We start from the raw sequence: 22,157 nt of genomic DNA, 5'->3' as shown, positions 1-22,157 counted from the left end.
AGAGGCCAATCTAGAGCAATTAACATACACATCACAAAAGAAGAAAGAATCAAAATCAACATCTTAACCCAACAACTATAACAATTAGAAAAAGAGCAGCAAAAGAAGATTTCAGTCTCCAGAAGAAAGGAAATAATAAAGATCAGAGCAGAAATAAATGAATCAGAAAAGCAATAGAGAAAATCAACAAAACTAGAAGATGGTTCTTCAAAGAGATTAACAAAATAGCAAACCACTGGCAAATTTAACTAACAAAGGGAGAGAGAAGATGCAAATATCATGAATAATAAATGAAATGGGCAAAATCACAACAGAAACAACCGAAATAAAAAGGATAATAACAATATTATGAAAAACTGTACTCCAACAAATTCAAAAACCTAGAAAGAATGGACAAATTCCTGGAAACTCAAGTCCTTCTTAAACTAGCACAGACTGAGGTAGAAGATTTGAACAGACCCATAACAAAGGAAGAAATTGAACAGAAAAAAAAAAAAACCCCCCCCACAAAAAAAAAAAAAAAAGTCCTGGCCCAGATGGCTTCACTGGGGAATTCTCTCAAATGTTCAGAGAAAGGGTGACACCTTCCTTTCCATATGAAATTAGTGACTGATTTTTCCATGTCCTTAAAGAATGTTGATGGAATTTGGATTGGCATTTTTAGTTGCCATTCAGTCAGCTCCAACTCACAATGACATGATGTACAACAGAACAAAATGCCTCCCAGTCCTGCACCATCTTCATCATTACTGGTATGTTTGAGCCCATTGTTGTGGCCATCATGTCAGTCCATCTCCCTGATGGGTTCTCTTACCTTCATTGGTCCTCCATTCTACCAAACCTGATGTCTTTCCTCGATAGTCAGTTCCTCCTGATGACATATCCCAAGTGAGCAACCCAGAGTCTTGGACAATATTCTGTGATCCATAGGGTTTTCATTGGCTCATTTTCAGAATTAGATTGGGCTTTTCTTCCTAGGCTATTTTAGTCTGAGAGTTCTACTGAAACTCGTTGCTAAAGATGCAAGGAGGCCACATCTTCTGACCTCTTCTAACCCCACAAGAAGACAGAGTCACCATCAGTAACTCAAGGCCTATTCCTGCAAGGCCAGACATGCCTCCCTCCAGCCCTTTCACCAACCGTTCCACCCAAAGCACCCACCACCTCTCTCCTGGGTTCGATAACTCATTGTAGTGGCCACACAGAACTCAAAGATTACGGGGTTTATTAGGGAAGCACCAGGCTACAATTCAAGTTCAGGAAAAATGCTGTTTCTCTCCCAGCCCACCATCCCTCAGCTAACAGTCTCTCAGCTCTCTCACAGCAGTGCATGTCCCTCAGTGTCCTATTCAGCAATGTGTGTCTCTTGCATTCCTTTCCCAGCAGTCCATGTCTCTCAGGAGCACGTCCTTCCTCAGCCAGCAGTCAGAGTCTTCCTGTAGGAGGCCTCCTTTTGAGCCTGGCATAGTGGCCAAACCAACCAATCATAACATCAGAATTCTAAGCACCTGAGATAGAGCGGGAACCTCCCAGAACATTGTTTAGTGCCACTCCCAACAGAAATACCCCAGGTGGACAACTTTAGCAATCATGAGCTCCTCAGTTGCTCATGGCAAATTCCACCTTGGAGTTTACAAAGACTTATGGGTAGAAAAGCCACACTAAGTAATTTACTACACAGCAACCGTCCACCATGGGTAAAAACCAAACCAAATCAAAATCACTGTCATGGATTTCTACTCATAGCAACACTTCCTTGGGTTTCCAAGGCACTATCTCTATGGAAGTAGATTGCCTAGTCTTCCTTCCAAGGAGTGGCTGGTGGGTTTGAACTGTCAGCCTTCTGGTTAGCAGTCAAATGCCTTAGGCACTATACCACCAGACCTCCCACCATGGGTAAGCCAGATGGTATTGGAAATACCAGTGACATAATTGTCTGGAGCATAACATATGCTTAAATATCAAGCTCTCTTCTACCATAGCATCTTCATTTTTCTTTGCCTACTGCATCTCATCAGGTTGCTAGTTCATGGCTGAGTAGTAGCAGACAGGATAACTTCACTCAGAGAAGGAAGTAGTTGACTTTACCATCAAAGGTAAACATATGTTCTTTGAATGTGCGTTGGTCCAAAAGTCAGGAGGCCTGAGCTCCAGTCTAGCTTGTTGCCAACTAGCTGTATGACCTAACACTTCTCTGTGTCTTCTGCCCAATATAGACCTTGGCTGAGTGGTGGTGGTTGTTTTAACTATTACTATCTTACTTAATCATGACAATGCCCTTATGAATTATTATACATCTCAATTTCACATACAAGAAAACTAAGGCCAAAAGAAGTTATGGAACCTGCCCAGAGTCACCAGCTGAGCTGGTGTCCTGATTCCTGAACCAGCAAACTTCCCCCCATGTTATCCACTTCCTTATAGCCCTTAAATGCATTTGCAGAATTGAGCTGAGAGGGATTGCAGTCTTCTTGCTAATAAACTGAAGATTTTAGTCAAAAAGAGCTCCTTCATTTCATCTTTAAGTCTGTTAAATTGCCCACATATAAAATGCCCACCTCTGGCTTCTGCAAAAGGAAGAATCTATGAGAAGGAACTGTGTATCCTGCTCCCTTCTGTGCTTTCCTAAATGGTAGGAAATAGTAATGAGTCCTTTATGGGGTTTTATGAGTTGATTTGTGTCCTCCTCTACCCCATACCTGTGAATGTGACCTTATTTAGAAATGGCATCTTTGCAAATGTAACTAGTTAACGTGAAGTCATACTGGAGCACTGTGGGCTCAAATCCACTATGAGTACTGTTGTTATAAGAAAACACAGAGGACAGACCTGAAGATGGAACAAGCAAGAAAATTATCTTCCCCTAGGATCTTCAGACAGAGCATGGCTCTGTCAAAACCCTGAAATTAGAATTCTAGCCTCCAGAATTCTGAGAAAATAAATTTCTGTTTCTTAAGCCAGCTGGTTTGTGATAACTTGTCACAACAGTTCTAGGAAACTAATAGAGGGAGACTAGTGAAAGAAAGGGAGATCTGGTGGCATAGTCCCTAAGGCATCTGACTGCTAACCAGAATGCTGGTGGTTCAAACCCACCAGCCACTCCTCGGAAGGAAAATTGGACAATCTACTTCCATAGTAATACTGCCTCAAAAACCCAAGGAGAGGTCACTATGAGTTGGATCCGACTCTACCTCAGTGAGTTTTGAGATTTTTATTGAAAGAAGGGACTTAAGATTACCTATGCTATCTCCCTCCTAGGAGCTCTGGTAACGTAGTGCCTAAGGAATTTGACTGCTATCAGAAGGCTGGTGGTTCAAACTCGCCAGCCACTCCTCGGAAGGAAGGTTGGGCAATCTACTTCGGTAGTGATACTGCCTCGGAAACCCAAGAAGGGGTCACTATGAGTTGGGTCCGACTCGATGGCATATAACGACATGCTATCTCCTGTTTGCAGAAAGCTTTATATTGCCTGACAGAGCTCCTCCTCCAACATATGTCTGGCCCATTTGTCCTTTACTGTCAATTTCATGATGAAGCAGTGAAACCAGTCATGAAAGAAAATACTGCAATCAGTGAAAGAGGGATGAAAAGAGAAGTTTAAATACTGCACCTCTACATCCCTGTTGTGTGACCTTGGCCAAGTTACTAAGCTTCTCTGAGCCCCAGTCTCCTTGCCTATGAAACAACATTGCTGTTTTGGTTACCTAGTACTGCTCTGACAGGAATATACCCAAACGGGATGCCCTTAACAAACAGGAATTTATACTCTTACAGTTCAGAGGCTAGAAGTCCAAGTTCAAAGTGCCAGACTCTAGGGGTTGGCTGAAAGTCCCTCAGCCTTGGGTTGCAGCTCTGCCTCCTACTCCTGGCCCACTAAAGCTAGAGGCTTTTCTTCACTCAGCTGCTGGCTACTGAGGCAGACAAACCCAAGGTTGACAAGTAAAAAAGACACAGTCCTGATGTTACCAAACCACATGGCAGGCCATTAATTCAAGTCTCTTGAAAGTCCCAAGGTCGGCAGAGCATGGCAGGCTGCTGAACAACACAGCTACACACAGGGTTCAAGCATGCCATAGGCTAGAGACCAATCCCAAAGCTGTTTCTTATATACGGGAAGCAGCCCACATACCCAAAGCAGCTACTCAGCTGCTGCAACAGATTCCACCATGAAGCTGACTACCAGTCTCACCATGGGGAGTACTACATCCAGCTGCCCAGCCACTCAACTAGGCCCAGCCAAGCTGACACACAAACTTAACCACCACAATTGCTTGTCTTATTCCACAGACAAAACTGTTGTCATGATTTAAAGAGGGAACATGAGGTTGTACCCAGCACAGTCACTGGCTCCGAGCGCTGTATAGATGTTAGCTAAATTAGAAAGCACAAAGAGCGTACCATAGGATCATTATTTGTACATAATAGCTTCAGAGAAAACACTTTTCCTGAGATAGTAACAATCATTCTTACTTCCCCAATGAGATGCAAGGGGCAAGCCTTCAGTTTGAAATGAAGTTTGGAGATGAATGACTTCTGAGTCTCAATTAGATCGTCCTCCGCTACCCCCTGACAACTGGCTGCTCAGATGGACCTCAGCAGCCATCATCACAGGCCCACCTGGTCCTGAGCTAAACAAAGGCAGGCAGCATAGCTCAGTTTCAGAGCCCCCTGCCTCATTTTACCCTGTACAACCTCCATCCAGGGACCCACAGCTCTGGGCTGCCCTCGCCACTGTATCTGTTCCTAAATGTTTCTTTAAGTGGAATTTGTAGGTGAGTCAAAACAAGGGCAGATTGTTCTTATTTACCTTTTACTTTAGTGCAAGTAAAGGGTTGAAGCCTTTGCAATGATTTGAAAGTTGCACCTGCAGCAAGTGAAGGTGATTGTGATGAAGAATTTGTTGTGAGTAGGGGTTGGTTCGATTGTTTAAAAGTGAAGGCATATTTATGTAACATTGGAGGACAAGTAGGAGTTGTAAGTCTGACAGGGACTCCCTGTAGTAAATATAATCCGATTCCCATTTTAGGGATGTTGTTGTTGTTGTTGTTTGCCGTCGAGTCGCCCCCGACTCATAGCGACCCCTCCTTGGGTTTCCGAGGCAGTATCACTACGGAAGTAGGATTGCCCAACCTTCCTTCCGAGCAGTGGCTGGTGGGTTTGAACCGCCAGCCTTCTGATTAGCAGTCAAGTGGCTTAGGCACTATGCTACCAGAGCTCCTATTTTAGGGATAGGAGGTACAAATCCTTCTGGAACTGTGTGGTCTTAAACAGGGTCAAGATTTGGCTTAATGCAGATTGCCAGAAGGCATACAGATTTTCAGAGGACACAGGCTGTCTCAGATACACCAGAGGTCAAGAGTCCTAAATTGTTGCATCTTCTCTTCCTCCCTCCATCCTATCTCCAGCTATGCTCAGAGTCAGACTCCACCACCTAACTTTTCCCTCCTGACCACAGTCCTACTCTGTTACATTGGGTTGCTATAAGTCAAACATTTACTTGATAGCACACAGCAACATCGCCCTCTACTCCCAAGCCACTGCCCTTCTCCCATTTATCCTTATCCTTTCCAAAAATTCCCAACTTCTAGTTCTTTCCAATCCACTGAGTGAAGGAGACCAGCTTTGGCATCTTTAGGAGTATTATACTTTAAATATAATAATTGTGTTGTAAAAACAGTGGGATGGTCTGATTCCTCCCATAGGCCCTCTTTGGCCCACATCCATGAGTTCTGATCCACCATCCTATCTTCATTCTTACTCCTAGATCCTAATCTCAGTTCCACTCTTAGGAAACATTCAAATCTCAGAACCAGAAGGCCCAGACCCTCCCAGCTTTCTGTCCTCAGCTATAAAAAGCTTTGGCTCACCAGTGGTTTATTTTTCCTTGGCTTAGAATGATCTTCAAAGTCATTACAAATGACAGCTTCTGCATAGAGGACTTCACCACTCAGTGTGGCCCAGAGGTCAGCAGCATCCAGCACCACCTGGAACCATGATGAAACTTCAGAATCTCAAGCCCCATCCAGATCCATCTGCATTTTCACAAGATCCCCAGAAAATTCAACTGCACAACACAAGCTAAAAACTCTGGTCTAGAAGAGAGAAATGTTTGTTGTTAACAGAAAGTTTATTTTATTCTTTTCTTAATCCTCAACTCTAAGACTTCTTTATGAAATCAAACAGAAATATTGCAGAAATATTTTCTTAATTTAACTTATATTGAATTTGGTTAAAGAGCTTGGTTGTGCAATGGTTAAGCACTCGGCTGCTAACCAAATGGTCTGTGGTTAGAACTCTCCATCTGCTCTGTGGGAGAAAGATGTAGCAGTTTACTTCTGTAAAGATTTAATCCCTTGAAAACTCTATGGTGCAGTTCTACTCTGTCCTAGAGGGTCACTATGAGTCAGAATCGAATTGATAGTCGATTGTTAGTTTTGTTGTTATTGTTGTTAATTAAGTGGGAAAAATCTATATTGACATTTCCCACCTTCTCAGGGAAAATTAGTATTTCTATACAATTTTGACATGTTATGACTTTCAGATATCTAGACTAATCCTTAAGGTATCTCCCCATATTAATTTATGCCCAAAGTCCATTAAGTGTCTATTTTTCACTAAAAATTACTTTTTGCTTTTTCATGTTATAAAAAAAAAATTATGGAAAAAATCAGTAAATACACATAGTTAGAATGAAAATAAAACAAGTCAATAAAATAAAACTCACCAAAGATAACCACTATAACAAAAAAAAAAAAAAAAATCAAACTCACTGCCATTGAGTTGGATCCGACTCATAGCGACCCCTTCTTGGGTTTCCCAGGTGGTATCTCAAAAGTAGATTGCCCAGCCTTCCTCCTGAGGATTGGCTAGTGAGTTTGAACTGCCAGCCTTCTGGTTAGCAGTCAAATGCCTTAGGCACTACGTAACCAGAGCTCCTGTAAGACACTGCAATACTTCCATGTGTGTGCAATATTATTGAAAATAACAGATTATAAAATGGGATCATATGGCACATGCTTTATTTCCTACATAATCTATTATGAACACATGTCTAATAAACATTAATTTATAATATCATTTAATGGCTGAAGAGTATTGATTATATTTAGAACATTAAATTAATCGAAGTTACACCAGGATCGGTTTCCATTTTTTCCAAAGGCATTTTTAAAATAGGAGCTCTTAGTCATCCTGTAGGCTTGATTCCCATCACCTGTCAGTTTGTAATACCATGGTGGCTTGCATGTTGCTGTGATACTGGAAGCTATACCTCCAGTACTTCAAATGTCAGCAGGGTCACCAATGGTAGACAGGTTTCAATGGAGAAACATTTGGTGATTTATTTCCAAATATTAGTCAATGAAGACCCTATGCATTACGATAGAATGTTTCTCGATATAGTGCTGGAAGATAAACTCTCTACACTGGAAAGCATTACAATAGTTACAACAATGGATTCAAACATACTGAGGATGATGAAGATGGCATGCAACCAGGCAATGTTTTGTTGTATAATGTTCATTGTTTGTACATTGGGTTGTCAAAAGGCAGAGCCAACTCAACAGCAACTAACAACAGCTACAACAGGCATAATTCTTTTTTATAAGACAGCTTTATTTTGGTGTCCCTGAGTGGCACAAATGGTTAAGTGCTTGGCTACTCACTAAAAGATTGGCAATGTGAACCCATCCAGAGACACTTTGGAAGACAGACATTGCCACAGCTTTGGAACCCTACAGAGTAGTTCTACTCTGCACATGGAATCACCATGAGTCAAAATCAACTCAAACTCATTATCTTTGAGTTGGTTCCAACTCATAGAGACCCCTCCTTGGGTTTCCAAGGAGGTATCTCTACAGAAGTAGATTGCCCAATCTTCTTTCTGAGGAGTGGCTGGTGGGTTTGAACCGCCAGCCTTCTGGTTAGCAGTCAAATGCCTTAGGCACTATACCACCAGAGCTCCTCAAAAGCAACTAGCAACAGTTATTTATTCATATGATTAATCTATATGTGGTAGTTAACTTTGTGTATCAATTTGGCTGGGCCCGGTTAAGTGGCTGACATGGATATAGTTGGATGTACTTATTCCCCATGGTGAGATTGGTAATTAACTCCATGGTGGAATCTACTGGAGCAGCTGAGTAGCTGCTTTAGGGATGTGGTCTGCTTCTAGTATTAAGAAGCAACCTTGAGGAAGGTCTCCAGCTATGACACGCTAGAAGCCTGCATGTAGCCAAGTTCTTGCTCAGCAGCTTCCATGTTGCCCTGTCAATCTTGGGACTATTCCAGGTCTTGAATCAATGGTCTGCTGTGTGGTTTGGTACTATTGGGACTTTGTCATTTTATTTGTCAACCTCGAGTTTGTCAACCTCAGCCAGCAGCTGCCTGAGGGAAGAAAAGCCTCCAGCTTTGGTGGGCCAGGAGCAGGAGGCAGAGCTGAAGCCCAAAGTCGAGGGGCTTTCACCCAGGCTCTAGGGCTTGGCACTTTGAACTCAGACTTCTAGCCTCCAAAACTGTAAAAGGATAAACTCTTGTTTGTTAAAGCCATTCCATTTGTGGTATATCTTCTGTTTGAGCGGCACTAAGGAACCAAAATACTCTGTGACCTTCAAAAACTTGTGTACTAATAAAATAAACTACATTGTGGGAAAGATGTATAAATTCTTACACAGCTATTTGAATAAAGCAACTAAAATCTGTCAACTAAGTAATATCCTTTGATTGATTGATAATCATGAAATGGATTGGCCTGCGCTAACATTATTTTCCATATGATAGATTGATACAGGATTATTATTAGTATGTCCTAAGGCTAATTTTTAACTCAAAGTTAAAAATTCTGAAAGCATCTGAAGACCAAGTCATAAGTTTGAAACAAAAACACACTGAGATTAAAGCCACAAAACTATCTATATACTGGTTATTATTAAGCAATATTACTTGTTCACAGGTACAGTCATAGATGATAAACTACAGCAACTTAAAAGAGAAACAAAGTTAGAAGAATCTTAAAATCTTGTGTACCTGCTGTGGAACATCATCCAATCAAGAAGACAGTGTGAAGTTGTAGTGATCAGTAAGCAAGCCTTCCTGCCTTACTAAGAATGTACCAGGTAGTAATTTTTCCAAAACATTAATTGTATTCAGATTCCTTTGCTTAGTTGGGATTCTTTGGTTTAAACCAACAGAAAGGGACTCTGTTTATCTTAGGTAAATAAAATGGACTGTATTTCAAAGAAAGGGACTATGGAATAGCCACAGAAGAAAAAGCTGAACAGCCAGGCCTCAGACCTCACAGCCCTCTGAGAAGCTTTGGGTTCTAGGAAGCAGTCTTTTTAGTGATGGGGATAGAGTGAATGAGCCCTAGGTTCACAATTACAGAGCATCCAATTAGCCTGGCTTTAGTCATGTGACCAACCTGACCAAAGGAGGGGAGAGGACCTTGATTGACACCGCTACCAAACTGTAGGCCTCAAAAGAGTAAGGTGCTGTTACCAAAGAGGGAGAAACAAGTGTCTGGACAGGCATACAACAGCCACTATTTCCTAACAGGGTTGTGGCTAAACACTGGTTAATGGTGGCAAGGTGAGAGCCCACATATTCAAATGTCACACTGAACTGATTACAGGTATCATAAACCATAAACACTGACTGACTCTTAGTTTGTTTATTCTAGGAATTGTGAAGCAAGCCTGTGAATTAAAAACATGACCTACTGATAGTCACAATAAATGGTTTTGGGGAGAGCAGGCCATTTTAATTTAAATAAGCAAATGATGAGCCTTGACACTAAAAGTTTAAGAAATAACTGTTAACGATTTTCCTTCTCTTTCTTCTCTGGGAGCAGACAACTGTGGTAACAACCTATGTAGTACTTTTTTGTGCCTTGTTTTGAGTTTAGAACAAACCAAACCCATTGCCATCAAGTTAATGCTAACTCACAGCAACCTTGTAGGACAGAGTAGAACTGCCCTGTAAGGTTTCCAGGACTGTAAATATTTATGGAGGCAGACTGACATATCTTTCTCCCACATAGCTGCTGGTGGGTTCCAACCTGTGACCTTTGGTTAGCAGCTGATCACTTTAAATGCTGCATGACCAGGGCTCCTGGATTTAGACCAGTGTTTTTCAAATTCTAAGGTGCATACAAATTACCTGGGGATCTTGTTAAAATACAGACTCTGATTCAGCAGATCTGGGCTAGGGCCCAAGATGCTGCATTTCTAGTACGCTCCCACGTGATGCTTATGATGCTGGTCCACAGAGGACACTCTGGACAGTAACGCACTAGAGGACTGGGCCTTCCTCTCCGTTGTGGCTCACCTGTGGCCCATGATTCTCCTTTTGCATTATGCAGTCCCTCACTCAGCCACTTGACTTCTCACCAGCACTTCCAATAACAAGAGGCTTCTTACTTTTTGGCAGCTCTTAGAAAGTTTTCGTGAGGAACTAAAATGTGTTTTATGGGAAATAATCCCATTTCCCTGAGCCCAGAAAATGCTTTGAAGATAAATTTGTCCTCTGATTCAAAGGTAGCCAATAAGCAGTCTATGTTGCATTCACAAAATGCTATTAAACACAGAAATCTGATACAGTGACTTAACCCTAGCTCTTAAAATGAGGCATTGTCAGTCATCAGAGTTGGGGGATTCATTTCTCAGGCCAAACAAAAAAGGAGAAGCTTTGAAACTAATCTATTGTGTGCTCCTGGACAAAACCCAGGCCTTGTCCTCACCTCCAGCAGTGACTGGCCACATCCTGTAAGCAGGGCCAACCCAGACGTTCTGGGCACTGTGATATTCTTTTATCTGCACCTTGTCACAGAGTGACTCAGAGCACTGAGTGATGGAGCAACTCATGAATGGCCTATTCTCTCCGCAGAGGTGCAGAGTCAACAGAGTTCTTGTAGCACACTTGGCCTAACTTGCCCAAAAGAGAGGTAGGGGGCCGCACACCCGCTCTGGCATTTTACTTCTCTTGATGGGCCGCTTGAGTTGGAGAGCCAGTGATAAGATAAAAGAAAAGGGAAAGAAAGAAAAAAAAAAAAAAAAAAGATGTCAGGTTCTGAGGCAGAGCATTTATTTTTAGAGCCTGTAGGTACTAGAGTAGCTAATCCTTAGGGAAAAAGACAATTTCTCAATTTTTAAATTTGAGTTCTTAACCAACAGTTCTGAATTTAAGAAGTATAATAAAAATTCTGCAATGAAGTCTAGGTTGAGACTACAGCATGAAGAAAGAAGAAAAAAGAACTTGTTCATAGACAGTCAAAGTTTCAGCATATTTGAAATAATCCATAGGGTGTATATATTCTTTCTCTGGCTCTTGGTGGTCCCTGTCAGTATATTTTCACTGGGGAGTTGAGGACTTGGGAAAATATTATGATCAGTAGAAACAATTCTTATCCATATTTTCAGTGACTGTAATTTGTTTTCCTCCCTTTCCTCCAGATACATGTTCTTAATATTTCTCAGAGCTATCTTTGGACATGGCAACTTGCAGTTCCATGTCAACGGAGGTCTAACAGCTTTGTGAAAGGAGGATTTAATTCCATACAAGACCCTATATTTAAGAATTGAGAACACCAAGATTAATGGGCCAGGGGCTTTATCCTGGAAAAAACCTACAGTCCATGAGAGACAGTAGCTAATAGCTATTGGTAGTAGAGCATAATAGTTAGAAGTATAGATCTTGTCAGTCAGCTCTAGGTTTAAGTCCTACCTCCAACATTCCTCACCATTAAACAACTCACATTGCCTAACCTCTGTGAATTTCAGTTTCATCATTTGTAAAATGGATATAATAATTCCTACATCGCAGAATGGTAATGAAAGATTAAATATTGCATAAAAAAGAACTTAATCCAATGTCAGCCTATTAAATATTTAGTATATAGTAGACACTATTATCAGTATAGGAGCTCTGGTAGCATAGTGCCTAAGGCACTTGACTGCTAACCAGAAGGCTGGCGGTTCAAACCCACCAGCCACTCCTGGGAAGGAAGATGGGGCAATCTACTTCTGTAGTGATACCAAGGAGGTATCCCAAGGAGGGGTGATTATGAGTCAGGTGATACCAAGGAGGAAACCCAAGGAGGGGTCACTATGAGTGGGGTCCGACTCGATGGCACATAACAACAACATTATCAGTATTGCTGCTCATTTAATCCCCTACTGCAGTCTGTCTTCCACCCATTAACTGTATTTTCCAGAATTCATGTTCTGGTTCTGTTGATGAAGGCTACTGTGGATGCTCACATTAGCCAGTGATTCCTGATCCACGATATATTGGAAGAGTGAAGAGGAGCACCCTAAATAGTGGGATTTGCTCTTGACTTGTTCCACCTCTGGGTTCTTTCTGGAACCAGTATCTTAGAAGAGAACAGGTATTCAGAAATCTAATAACTAAGCTATGTTATAGTAGAGCTGTTATCTGTCCCATCTTTGACCATCCATAAAAAGACAGAATGGGGTTAATGAAGGGAGTTGAACTACAAGGAACTGACTCATTCTTCAGTTCATTCTCCAGAGAAGTCTAAAAGAATAACCATAAGACTGAAGGCAAGCTCCTAGGCTGGTCTGAGGTAACAACGCAATAACAAAAGCCAGCCAACTCAGTCATGAGCATTGGCCCTGGCCTTTTGAAATACCACTGGGGAGATGCAGCTGCCTTGCTAAGCCCCTCAATGCTTGCTTGCCCTTTAACAAAGATGCTCTGGTAGAAAGAACTTTGAAGAAACCAAGGCAATAAGGAGGTAATCTCTTAGGCCCCCAGGTCTTGACCTAGGTTGCTTAGTTCTACCAATGTCAAAACACTAAAACCACTTCACATCCAGGTGGTGAATTTGACTGACTGAAGGCAATGGTGTAGATGACACATTTTCTGTGTTTTCCTGAAGACTAATCGTTCCCTGGGCAGAAGGTTTTTAGCTATTTAAACTGTTACCAAACCCATTGTAAAGCTCTTGGTGCCAATGAATTTTAAGCAATTTGGTTAACTGAGCCTGTTTTGGTTCATTGATCAATAAAATGCCTGTGTTCAGAGCTCTGCTTTGTATTCAACACTGACCAATAAGTACCAACCTTTTCCAATCAGCTGGGCACTGTAAGCTTCTCCCAAGATTCCCTAACAGAGCAATGAACAGAATCAATGTCTTTATGCAGACATCTCAATACAATTCACTAACACAAAGTCCTAGAAAAATATCTGACTTTTCCCTAATACACAGAAGATAAGTGAATTTAAAGATAATCTGCTCCCAGGATCAGAAAGTCAAGACAACCAGACATCATCAGACATTTACCTACCAAGAAGCCTTTCTTCTTGCACAGAGGATAGGTAGGGGAGAAGAAGGAGAGAGAGAAGACCCCCAACCTTGGATACTTTCCCAGGCACCCAGGAACTTTGTTTAAGCTGCTCTGTAAAGAAAAAATGATGCTCAAGATAAGTTTATTATTTATCAAGTCTGCAAATAAATAATTGTCCTTTGAAAAAAAGAAGGTCCTACGAAGGGCATAAGTCTAGGATCACTTTGATAAAATTGCACCAGAGTTCACTGACAGGAAGGACATTGATCCCTTCCGCAATTACTGCGGGACTCTCTATTTGGCACCACACAAGATTCAGTGGGATGGTCAGGAGCTCCTATCTGCACTAGACAGGGCTTCTCCAGGGCCAGGTGCAGGCACCCACAAGTGAAAGCTCGTGTTATCTCAGCTCTTTGCTTCCTATCTTCTTCTGTGGAAAAACAAGGGCTCCAGCCCTGGGTATCAGGCCAATTCCCCTTCACACATGCAAGTTTAACTACACATGGGAGTCTGCATTCCTTCCTGATGTATAACTTTCTCTAAAGTGAATGGCAAGGTTTGCCTCAGCAAGGATGGTGACATCAGTCCTGAAATAATTGCCCTATACAAAAAAAAAAAAAAAAATAGCCACTGCCATCAAGTCAGTTCCTCTTGGCAACTCCCATGCGTGAGTAGAATTGCTCCATAGGGTTCCAATGGCTATAATCTTTACAGAATCAAATTGCAAGGCCTTCTCCCTGGTGCCACTGGGTGGGTTTCAAACCCCAAACCTTTAGGTTAGTGGATGAGTGCAAACCATTTGCACCACCCAGGGACCTTAATAGCCCCATAGCTGTATACATTTCTCCCAACTTACACATTTTTAAAAGTAGCCTTGCCTATAGTTACACATTGATTGGAAACCACTCTATGAACCAGAAAAGAATCAAGCAGCCCAGGAAATAAGCCTCTGCTGACCCCAAAGCTGGTGGATCAGGCAACTACAAAAAGAGTCACATTCTTTGCTTAGTTACACACCTAGAAGAGGCTACAGCTTCTAGCTAGTCCATAGGAGGACTGAAGAGAGGATTTGAAAACTGACAGGAAATAAATCCACCTTTTATCCCTCCCTTTTGGGCCCAATAGCCTCTCCACAGCCTGGCACTGGAAGCTTTGAAATCAAATGAAAGGGTTTCTTGAGTAACATCCTAGAAGATTCAACTCCTTCCCCTGATAAAGATGCCTGATAGTTTTAGCCTTAGGCTCTGGTTTTATTTTTTCCTGGTCTTTATAACTCTTGTGAAATTAAAGAGCAATGTTACATTGTGGGGGTTGCAGTGAATGTCACAAAACAATGTGCCCAGATTGTTGAATGAAAAAACCTTTCCCCTGTAAACTTTCACCTACAGTTTAAAAATTAATAATAAATAAATAAAATGCATTCATGTGCATCATCTCAATGGATTCTCACATCAAGAGAGAAAACTAAGGAAATATTATTTATCTTAGATTAAGGGTAAGAAATGACACAGATGAAATAAGAGTTGACATGATAGGGCTGGGATGAACCCTCTAACTCCTGGTCCTTTTTTCTTGCCACTCTTCTACATGGGTGCTGTGATTATGGTTTCATATTTAGGTCTATCATTTATGCTTGGCACTGAGTTAAAAATCTGTGACCACAGTTGTCTCCAGTGGCTGAGCGAAAAAGGTAAAGAGGGAAACTTTTCACTGGGTATACCCTTTTAAATCTTTTTGAATTTTAAACTATTTTAATTTTAATTTACTACCTATTCAAAAACTTAAATTAAAAATTAAAAAAAAAATGGTAGAATTTTATAAAACACTGAGGAAGCATGAAAAAGATGGTTGTAGGACTTTATAGATGGAATATGAATATATGAAGAAAATGGTTTGGACATTAAAAGAAAGATATACTTAAAGAGAAAAATTTTCAAGCCCTTTAAGATTGACTACACTACCCCACTCTACCTCTCACACTACTCTCAAGCTTACTTATTACCTCTCCCAGAGAACAGGGCATTGGAAGTAGTATGTTGTTGTTACGTGCTGTCGAGTCGGACCCGACTCATAGCGACCCCTTCTTGGGTTTCTGAGGCAGTATCACTATGGAAGTAGATTGATTGCCCCATCTGGAGTGGCTGGTGGGTTTGAACTGCCAGCCTTCTGGTTAGCAGTCAAGTATTGTTTTTTGTTTTTTAAAGTACCAGAGTTTGGAACTCAGAATAAATATTATTATTATTTTAAACAAAAATTAGTTTAACCAAAAAAAAAAAAAAATAGTTCAATCAAAGACTATTTATAACTTTTTAGCCTAAGAAAAAGATTTTATTCACCTTTGTGTTTGTAGACCTCAGCACAGTGGTTGGTGGTTGGTATGTATCAGGCATGATGTAAATGTTGAAGGAGAAGCAGGCAAGAAGAGATGGAGGGAGGCAGACAAGAAGGAAGATGTGGTAGTATGTGTGGTTGTGTGTCAACTTGGCTGGGCCTGGATGAGTGACTGGGCAGCTGGTGGTAATTATTCCCCATGATGAGACTGGCAATAAACTCCATGGTAGGATCTACCACAAGCAGCTGAGTAGCTGCTTTGGGTATGTGGTCTGCTTCCCATATATAAGAAGCAGCTTTGGGAATGGTCTCTAGCTTATAGCACACTTGAATTCTGCATGTAGCTGTGTTGTTATTCAGCAGCCTGCCATGCTCTGCCGACCTTGAGACTTTAAGTAGACTTGAATTAATGGTCTGCTGTGTGATTTGGTAACATCAAGACTGTGCCATTTTATTTGTCAACCTTGGGCTTGTCAACCTCAGCAGCCAGTAGCTACCTGAGTGAAGAGATACCTCTAGCTTCAGTGGGCCAGGAACAAGAGGCAGAGCTGAAGCCCAGGGTCAAGGGGTTTTCACACAGCCTCTAGAGACTGACACTTTGAACTCAGACTTCTAGCCTTCCGAACTAGAAGAGAATAAACTCTTGTTTATTATAAACTCTTGTTTGATAAGGTGGTATATTCCTGTCAGAGCGGCACTAGGTAACCAGAGCAGAAGGGTAACTCTGAAAAAGCCTGGATGTTCTCAGTGGGCTCTTTTGATGAAATGGAAAGAGAGGCGCTAGAATATCTGAGCCATTTTCTTTCAGAGAACACTCTTAGAAGACAGCACAATGGACTTCAAGGCAGAACTGTGAAACAAGCAACAGTGCTTGAGTCATGAGCCTCTTTTTATTTATAGCAGGTTTCTTGAGGTTGATCAGTAAAACATCCTTTATGTATATTGCTAGGACTTCAAAATCACAACACTTCAACAGCTCATTTGTCTTGGAGTAGAGAAGCAGCTCCCTGAGACAGTGTTTGTGTTTGTCCTTGGAGATAAGGACAAACACAAGCTGGCAACCTGCAGTCTTTATTTTCATCAGCTTGCTCTTCTGCAGGCCTACACCGTCAGCACTGTGTAAAGACTGAAATCAATAAAAATAATCTCTCTCATTACAAGAGGCCAACTGGAGACTGTTTCTTGGCTCTGGAGCAAATAGCTGTCAGTCAGGGTCAGGGAGGTTTCTGCTGCATTTATCTGGGTAATCTTTTACACAGTATAACCAAGAACCTAAGAGGGCTTTATAGACGAGAAACTGAGGTCCCAACGTGGTGACACTTTGCTTCAGGCAGCCTTACGGATGTGGCTTCCCCCAAGCTGGGCCCTTGAACACAACTAACAAACACACAGGGTGGTTTAGCTTTTGTCCCACCATAGGCCCAACACAGAAGGCTTTAAATAAAACCCAGAACCTGGGGAGAAACAGACTAGAGTTAACAGCAAAGCCAAAACCTCCCTTTTCACAGGACCCCTTTGTCAAGGAAGTGAAGCGTCTCAGCCCCAGGGCAATATTTTGTTGCAGTTAAAACTTCCTGTAAAGCCTCCATGGAACCAACATCATAGGGAATGACTTCTCCCAGGATCAAATCGAAACCCTGTAGCAAGGCATAAAACTCCTTAATGATCTGACCCTCATTACCTCTCCAGCTTCATTTCTCCTTTTCATCCAACACATTTAGCTGCAGGAATACTACTTGAATGATTACCCAAATGTGCTTTCCCACATGCCTGGAAATCTCCCTGCTCTTACTACTCAACTTCATCTGGCAACTTCTACTCATTCTTCTTCAAGGGTCTACTCTCTCAGAAGCCTTCCTTGACACTTCCTCTCCCACTACCACTCTCATAAAGGGTTACGTGCTCCTCTTCTACTCACACCAGACTTATCCTATGGAAATACTGACCACACTGCATTGTAACTGCCCTGGTGCATAGGGCTTAAGTGTTCAGCTGCTGAAAGGTCAGTGGCTCCAATCCAGCAGCTAGCTGCTCCATGGGAGAAAGATGTGGCAGTTTGCTTCTGTAAAGATTACAGCCTTGAAAACCCTATGGAGTGCTTCTACTCTATCGTATAAGGTCACTATGAGTCGGAATCAACTGGAGGCCAATGGGTTTTACGTATCTCTTAGAAGTGAGTATGGCAACTTAGGCTCACTCACTTTGAACACGTCATCAGGAAAGACCAATCTCTAGAAAATGACATTATGTTTGGTAAAGGGTTGGTCAGCAAAAATGAGGGAAACCCTCCATGAGACAGGTTGACACAATAGCAGCGACAACAACTCAAAATATCAATGACCATGAAGATAGTATATGAGCAGGCCATGCTTTATTCTGTGTTACTTAAGGTTGCCCTGTGTTGGAGCCGATTTGATGGTAACTAACAGCAAAGTATCTCTTTGTTTCCACCCCCTTTCACCAGCCCAGACTGTAAATTCATTGAGGACAGGGACCGTGTCTTACTTATCATTGAGAATGGCATACAAGTAGATACAGGTCAACTTGATACAGTTCAAGGACTAGCTCCAGTGTCCAATATACTGGCTGATATTCCCTCGCTGTAGTCTGGAGTCTCCTGGGCCATTCTATTCACAACTGAAAATGTGTGCTGCCTTTTTCACATATAATGCACCCCGTAAGTAACATGCACATATAACATAGCTATGTGCGTTGCACACATAGGAGGCTAACACCCAAGGGGGTTGTGTGGTACACAAAAACCATATAGTGTGTGTGTTACTTGAGTAAAAATATGAAAATGTCTTCCCTGAGGAGCCTAATTATGACAACACATCAGTCTTAATGCTTCTTTCCTTAGGAAATGAGAATCGTAAAGGGATCTCTCTCAGGTTCAGAAAGCCAACTCACAGGCAAAAACAAGGTTCTACTGTTTTCAGACTCTTGATCTGTTTCTCCAAAACTAAGAAAGAAAACATGCTAACAAATGCAAGATGAGAAAAAAAAAATTTTTATTCGTTTATTTTGCTCCAAAAGATAAGAATGTTTGTAGAATTAAAATGTCAAGGGACCTTATAACATTTCCTGGCAGAACGTGTGTGTGAAGCTTTTAACCACTCAGTTTAATCCAAATTAGTAGGAGCTTTAGAAAAGGCTTTTGGCTGGTCCACAGCTGGAAAGAGGTTTTGTCATGAACTCTGCCAAACGCATAAAGATATATAAAAAGAGGTAGAGGGAAATTGGGATTTTTGGCAAACATTTTTTAATAAATGAAAAAACAAATGAAACTTCAGATTTAATTAAAATTTTCCCCATATTCTGGCCTACACTGTAATTTTTATGTCACTATCCAAAAGCTATTATGTACTTACTTAAATAGGAGAAAGAAGAGGAAGTATTTTTAATTTTAAAGGATAAGAAGAGATGAGAAACGCTTAGTTTTTCTTTTCCACATCCTCAGTCTCAACAGTGGTGGCCTTTGAATTTCTTTGGCTGGTTTTTCTTAGAGGCAACTAACAACAGCTTATCAGTTCCTCTAGGTCCTGAGTGTATGACATAGCAACCTACAGAACTTATAGGACAGATGAAGCACTTCCACCCACACAGTTTGGGCAGAAGCATATCAACCCAAAGCCAGTGTTGTTCTCGGCATCTTCAAGTGGTGCAATGGAGTAATTCCATCTCATTAGTATTTTGAGTATAAATTGCTTGTAATAAACTTGGAAGTGCCTGATTCCATTTCATGAGTATTGTGCTGTGCCAATTCTCTTTGCCAAAGATATGTATCATCCAAGAAAAGGGGGAAAAAAAACAAAATGAATCTTAGAGCTGTACAGTATAGCTTAACTCTGTGGTTACTTGTCCCATACTGGGCTTTCAGTCCCACATATGTAATCATTGTCAGTCTGGTCTTACATGGTCAACTGCCTACTGTGAAGTTCTTCATTCCTGTTCCATAGGCTGTTTATGTTCAAGATGACCAAATCTAAACTTACCCTCTTCCCACCATTTTAAGTTCCATGTTTGTCATACCATCCAATCAGTCATCCCTGACTCCTCATTCCATATCCAACCAATTGCCAGGGCCTGCTTATTTCACCTCTTAAAATATTTCTCCAATGTATCCCTACTACCACTGGTAGCATAGTGCCTAAGGCACTTAACTGCTAACCAGAAGGCTGGCAGTTCAAACCCACCAGCCACTCCTCAGAAGAGAGGTTGGGCAATCTACTTCTGTAGAGATACAGCTTCAGAAACCCAAGGAGGGGTCGCTATGGGTTGGGTCCAACTCAAGGGCAAATAACAACAACCACAACTACCACCACTGCCCTATTTGTAAATTTTACACTTGCCACCTAAATGATTAATCAGTCTTCTGATTGGTATTCCAGTGTCTCTTGTTCTTGTTGTTAGGTGCCATTGAGTCGGTTCCAACTCCTACTGACCCTATGCATAACAGAAAGACACTCTGCCAGGTCCTGTGCCATCCTCACAATTGTTGCTGTCTCAGCCAATTGTTGCAGCCACTCTGTCCATCCATTTTGGTGAGGGTCTTTCTCTTTTTCTCTGACCCTCTACTTTACTAAGCAAAATATCCTTCTCCAAGGACTGGTCCCTCCTGATACAAAGTACATGAAACAAAGTCTCACCATCTTCAATCCTAAGGAACATTCTAGCTGTACTTTTTCCAATACAGATTTGTTTGTTCTTCCAGCAGTCTATTATATATTTTGTATATTCAATACTCTTTTTATTTATTTAGTGGTTAGAGTATAAATTGAAATAATAAGTGGTCTTCCTTGTAGGTGTAAGGATATTATCCTGTTCTTGAGAGCATTATACTTCAGTGTGGATCTTGAAATGTTCTTTTTGATGATTTAATTCAATGCCATTCCTCTTCAATTTATCATTCCCAGCATAACAGATCACATGACTGTCTCATTCAAAATGCTCAATACCAGTCCCTTTCAGTATTCTTATTCAATATTTAATATTCTTCACTAACACCATGATTCAAATGCATCAACTCTTCTTCAGTGTTCCTGATTCATTGTCCACATATTTCTTATTCATTTGCACACATACGAGGCAGTTGAAGACCCATGGCTTGGGTCAGGAGCACCTTAGTCCTCACAGTGACATCTTTGCTTTTTACCACTTTCACAAGGTCTATTGCAGCAGATTTGCCAATGCAATACATTGTTTGATTTCTTGACTGCTGCTTCCATGGGTGTTGATTGTGGATACAAGTAAAATGAAATCCTTGACAACTTCAATCTTTTCTCCATTTATCATGATGTTGCATATTGGTCTAGTTGTGAGGATTTTTGTTTTCCTCACGTTGAAGCTGTAGTCTTTGATCTTCATCTGTAAGTCTTTTAACTCCTCTTCGCTTCCAGTAAGAAAGGTTGTGTTATCTGCATATTGCAGATTGTTAATGAATCTTCCTCCAATCCTGATATTTCAGTGATCCTGGACTGCATGTAGTTCCCCTACACACCATGTTCTTTCTATGCCTTTTCTCTTGAGGACACTGTTTCACATAGATCTCTTGAACTTTATTGCTCATGGTGCAGTAAGCAGCACGATAAGCTGCATATTTGAATCAGTTCTTCCCTGTCCTCAAGTCCCACAAGGGTGACCTGGATAGGCCCAGATGGGTGGCTGCACCTACAGTGGGTTCCATTAGAGGGGAACCTGGAGCTGAAGGAACACGATCTTTTATAATGGGCAGTAAGCATGTCTGCCCTTAACTCTGGAAAGAAGACATTATCTTCCAAGGCTATAAACAAACTTGCTCTTTGTCCAGCTGTGGGGAGGGCAGGAAAAGGGGGAGACACTATCTCTAGCTTCCAAGGCTGTTCACGCTATAAACATACTTGAAGTGTCTAGGACACAGGGAGTCAGTGCCTCACTTAACAAGATATAACAGAAATGCACTCTTGAGAATTATCTCTCAATAGGTATAAACTGCAGGAAAATAAAATAATGCTAAAAACAAACACACGTTTTACTGTTTGTGATGGAAATGCTCTGACTTGTGGTGAGATACTCTAATCTACAACTTATGAACAAACAAACATGAAGGGACTCTTACATAGTTTTAAAGCTCACCAATACCAGTTCTGACCATCTTGACCCACTTCATAACTCACAACACAATAGATAAAATACTCTGGAAGTCCTTCAAAGCATAACTTCAATATTGTAAGCAACATTTCCATTTCTATTTTAATTTTCTCCTCAGTCTTTCTCTTTTTTTTTTTTTTTTTTCTTTTTGTAAATTTGGCTAACTTCGCACATAAGCTCAGCTAATCTTCACTGCTGGATGTTAGCCAAAATAGAGTTCCTCAGCTAAGCCCTTAGGAGATTCAGAGTCTTGATTAAAGGAGAGATTTTAAAGTTATGGAAGTTAAAGCAGATTTCTACTGAAACATGATTATGTTTAGTAAGAACATTCACATACTAGAACAAAAATATATTGAGTACATTCTAATATTCCAAGAAATGGGGCTAGCAGTT

The sequence above is a fragment of the Orycteropus afer genome, unplaced genomic scaffold (genome assembly GCF_000298275.1).
Source record: "Orycteropus afer afer isolate SDZICR_OR568_19922 unplaced genomic scaffold, OryAfe1.0 scaffold00167, whole genome shotgun sequence".
NCBI classification, from domain to species: domain Eukaryota; kingdom Metazoa; phylum Chordata; class Mammalia; order Tubulidentata; family Orycteropodidae; genus Orycteropus; species Orycteropus afer.
This window is presented reverse-complemented; position numbering follows the sequence as displayed.